This window comes from Gasterosteus aculeatus, chromosome 7, assembly GCF_964276395.1.
Source record: "Gasterosteus aculeatus chromosome 7, fGasAcu3.hap1.1, whole genome shotgun sequence".
In the NCBI taxonomy this organism is placed as follows: domain Eukaryota; kingdom Metazoa; phylum Chordata; class Actinopteri; order Perciformes; family Gasterosteidae; genus Gasterosteus; species Gasterosteus aculeatus.
Window position 1 is genome coordinate 9,296,504 of NC_135694.1, and position 4,789 is coordinate 9,301,292.

Sequence of the window (4,789 nt, forward strand, 5' to 3'; positions counted from 1 at the left end):
GAAAACGCAGAAGCATAAACTAGGCTTAAGTTAATGCTGATGTTCAGTAATGTTTGGGTAAATATGATGTGTGTAAACAGCCACATCAACAGAACCGTATACAAAACCTTTAGCGTTATGACGAGTCATATACAATGTCTACTGTCAAGTGATAACTGACTGATGTTCACTAGCACACTTGGTTAGTCATTTATTTCACACTTTTGTGCACAACCTACAACCGGAATAACCGATATGACCTTGATCCTAAACATTAATCCTGGATTGTGCGAGCTCCTCAACAAGACCTATGAAGTGATATGCCATGAAGAGAAAGGCAGAGGACAAGTGTGTAGTTAAACTGAATATTGTGGTAAAGGAAACAATAATTCTGGTGCAGGGAACGGCTGAAGAGAACAGGATTTGATTACGAGCTCTTAAAACGGTTCTTTGTGGTCCTGCTTTGTGAAGTGGACAATAAACTATATAACTAGACTATACTTTCATCCCAGGAAGCATGCAGCTATGCAGACTAAGCTGTGAGAACGTTGCCCTGAGCAAATTCTTCATTACCTACAAATTCACTGATCCTAACCTGCAAATAAGTACTCAACCCTTCCCTCATTTAAAACGTAAATGCACCCTGTAAAACAACATTACTATTGTAATAATTCAGTGAATACGACAGTTTAGCCAGAATTAATTTGCACATCTTGAGGCTGCAAAATAGGAGATGCATTTTCTTTTATCCACCTTTGCATGTAGTGGCGTAATGACAGAAGTGACATGCGCAGACACAACCACACTCATGACACAGGCGCTCTGATTGTTTCTCAACTCTTGTTTGTTCACTTATCGCTTCCAGATAACAGTCTGTGTCAATGACAATCCAAAGAAGACTCACTTGAAATCAACCAGAGTAATGACAAGGATCGGTCATGTATCTGAAATAGATAGCTTGATACAAATACCTAATCCGGGATTGCTGATCAGTTCAATGTCCTATAATTTGTTATTACTTTGACCTACTTCTTCCCGTCTACTTCACACTCACACCGCTCTCACTTCTCTACTTTCTCTCCTAAATGTGATTAATAATATGCTCTCATAGTTCCTCTCACATCTGAGTGGGCTCAGGCTTACCTGAGCCAGGCCTAACTAGATTATCAAGGAGCAAAATCTTCAGATTAGTCTTAAATGAGGTGACTGCGTCTGTCCCCTGGACTGAGAGTGTAAACTGTTCCACAAACGAGGAGCTTGATAACTGAAGGCTCTGGCTCCCATCCTACTATTTAAAACTATTAGAACCACAAGTAACCCAGCATTTAGCGCAGCATGTTACTATAAGCTCCTAAAGATAAGAGGGCACTTGACCAGCAAGTGCCTTTTAGTTGGGGAGAAGTACCTTAAATTCTATTATTGATTTAACAGGGAGCCAGTGCAGAGATGCTAAAACAGGAGTAATATGATCCCTTTTCTTAGTTCTTGTTAATACACAAGCTGCATCATTCTCTATCACAGTTGATGGCAGAAGTAGGACCCAATCGCAGACTTTACGAACAAAAAATACTTTATTTAGGAACAAGACACAGAAGAGTCAATGATTCAACACAAAGGTGGGTGGTTGGGCCATACAGAGGGATAACCTAAACACACTATGGGGTGGGAGGGAGAGGGCGGTCCGGGGGACCACAGTCGAGTGACCGAGAGTTCTCTGGAGGGCGATCTGGAGGACGGTCTGGAGGGCGATCTGGAGGACGGTCTGGAGGACGATCTGGAGGACGATCTGGAGGACGGCCTGGAGGATGGTCTGGAGGACGATCTGGAGGACGGTCTGGAGGAGGGTCCGGAGGAGGGTCTGGAGGGACTGCCATCGATGAGAGACTGGTCCGTGGGCTCAGGTGTTCTGCCTATGGGAGACAAGGAGCAGGAATCGCTGCCTCCGGCGGCAGGAAACATGGAGCTGAACTTGGGGCCAGGAGGCTGGTTGCCGGAGTCGGAAGCGCCGGCTGGACTTGGGCCGGAATTGGAAGTTACGATGTCAGGCGTCGAGGGGCCCAGATCACAGGGCCGGAATCCGGGGTCAGAAGTCGATTGTTTTGGTGTCCTTAAGACGCCTAATGTACTTACGATGTATCTATTTTTCCCTTTTTCTCGTGTAATAAAATCTATTTTATACTTAACATTTTAGTAATAATATATGTTTACAATATTCAAGGAGAGACTAGTTAATCCTAAAATCATTTTGGTGACACCAAACATCTTGAGCCAAATTAGGAGAAGCGGTAGCAGTAAAAGTCTATTCTGGATCCAAAGTTACAGGTCAGAAATGCTGCCGGTTTAAACAAGAGTTTGGTGTGAGTATCTTACAACAGCATCCTACATCGGACACACAAGAAGCCTGAAGTGAGCTCTGAGGCAGACTGGCACGCAGACTTCCTGTCTCCTTGTAGCATTGAAGACCGACCGATCATCTTTGCACAATGCTTACAGCAGCCACTCAAGCCCCAGAGGAAACAGTCCTCCAGAGGAAAGTTTCCTCTGGGCCGCGATGGCTTGCCACCACATAGCAACGGAGGTCCCCAATGTAGGGTTTATAGAGCGTGACTGAGTCTTTCCCACAGTCCAAACGCCCACTGTAAGCATCGACTTAGACAAGCCAGGGCTACTACGTGGGTGACCAGCGTCTTCCCAGAATGCAGATCTATACAATTGCTGCAGGACACTCCCCAAACTGCTCAACATAGTGAGCAGCAATCTGCTGACATGAAAGGGTTACACCCGACTGAAATAGCTTGATGAGTTCAAGTTGTTTCAGATGTCTCCAGTTTGGTTACATACAGTATAAGAATATTTCCGTCATGTCAATGAAATGCTGTAGAAACAAAGTTAAAATATGTAACATGTTGACACCTGAAAAGCTTGGAACTTCATCAGCTAATTCGCCGGATGGTAGACCCTCACGTCACCAGAAATACACCATCCCAGGGCCACTACGATGGGTGGGGAGCCCCCCAGGAAGCCTGACCACAGTCAAAGGAAAAGAAAAAAAAAACAGTGACCAGTGGCTTTGCCGCGGCCGGCCTCAGAGCTTCAGAGCTGTCCAGGTGTCCTCTGCGGAGATGTTGAAGATACTGAGGTTAATTCCTACCGGAGCCTGGCTTTATACACTGGAACACCTCAACATTCTAATGTATTAGAGTCACGGAACACACGTGTACTACAGTTCCATCCAGCATTCTATTCCATCCACAGGGGCAGATAATGTCTCTTTTAATAAATCCACTATTTACTGGTCCATAGTTCACTGGGTTGCAATTTTCACAAAACTCCACACGTTATGACCTAATACATTTTGCGCCTTGTATTCTTCCGTTGGAATAATCCGAAATAAACTTGGTTTTAAAACAGCTAAGACTACGTTTCCTATTGTTGAACATATAAACGCCGTAGTCTGAATCCTTTTCATCTGCGCTGTATTACGGTCTGTGACCATCCAATCAGTGCCTTGCGGCTGTAGCAGCGACACCAATCAGGATCCAGGAGGTGTGTAAACAGTGAGGGTCTGTACTAAGGATCTTCCGTGCGGTACGAATCTGCCGCTGCCAAACTCCTCCTTGGTGTGAAGCGGCTGGGCGGTTAAAAATCCACTTTATGCCCTTCTTTTGCATAGTTTCTTCAATTTGTACCTGGTTCAGGTTTTCACTGGCCTCTCGCCAACTCTTTTTCTGCGCCAACAAAATGTGTGCCATTGTCAGAGCGCACAATGGAAACATGGCCTCTTCTGCTTACAAAACAACGTATTGTGTTGATGCAAGAGCTGGTGTCAAGACTTCCTAATGGCAGAGGTGGGTTGCGGAATCCAAAATGCTTGTCTTAGCTGCGACAACATATAGTTAAGGCCACAATGTCCAATCTTTTCATGAAGATCGAGCAAGATGAGGGTGGCGATTCTGGAGTCTTTTGACAGAATTGCTGGGTGTCGGTTAAGGTGGATTTATCCAGCCGTCCTCCAACTCTTAAGACGCCATCTTGCAAAGTAGGGTCAAGCTTGTGTAGCTGGCTACTTCTTTTGACAGACCCACTACCATAGAGGGTATTTACTTCTTCACTTTTGACTGTCAAATGATTTCTGCTTCTGCAGCCTGTTCCCAGCTGAGTGTTTTTCTTTTAATGTCAGATTTGACCTTGTCCCGTATTTTCCTCCACAACTTTGTTCACCTCTCGACCGGCAAACCGATGTTTGCGGCGATCTCCCTCCATGAATCCAACCCGCTTCTACAACCCGCCAATGACGGATTGTAGAAGTGGTCATATTTACGCATTTCTTCCGACAGAGTTCTTCAATCTGATCAATTCTCTCGTGAACATTCTTCGTTTTAATAATGGCGGTATCGGGCTATGAAAACGTAAATGTGAGACTCCGTAAAGGATGTAGTTAGCGGACCAATCGCAGCCTTGTGTTCTGCGGGAGGCGTGCGTCGCTTTCGACGCGACCCTAGAAAAATGGGTCGACGCACGCAAGGAGGTGTGAAAAGGCACGCAATATAAATATAAACTACGCTTTAGCCTTATGCTCAAATGGTTCAGAATCTATTTGGGCTTTTTTTCAAACGTGTTCTAGTTTGACAGTACAATTTATTTAAAAAAACTAGAACAGCTTTAGCATTTAGATGCTTTGTTATTCTAATGTTGAAGGGAATATTTACAAAATGAAGTTTCCCTTGGCATTACTGAATAGTTACGGCTTCATAAATATACCTGTGATCTGGCAAAAGGCCTCCATTTTACAACACAATTGACACACAAA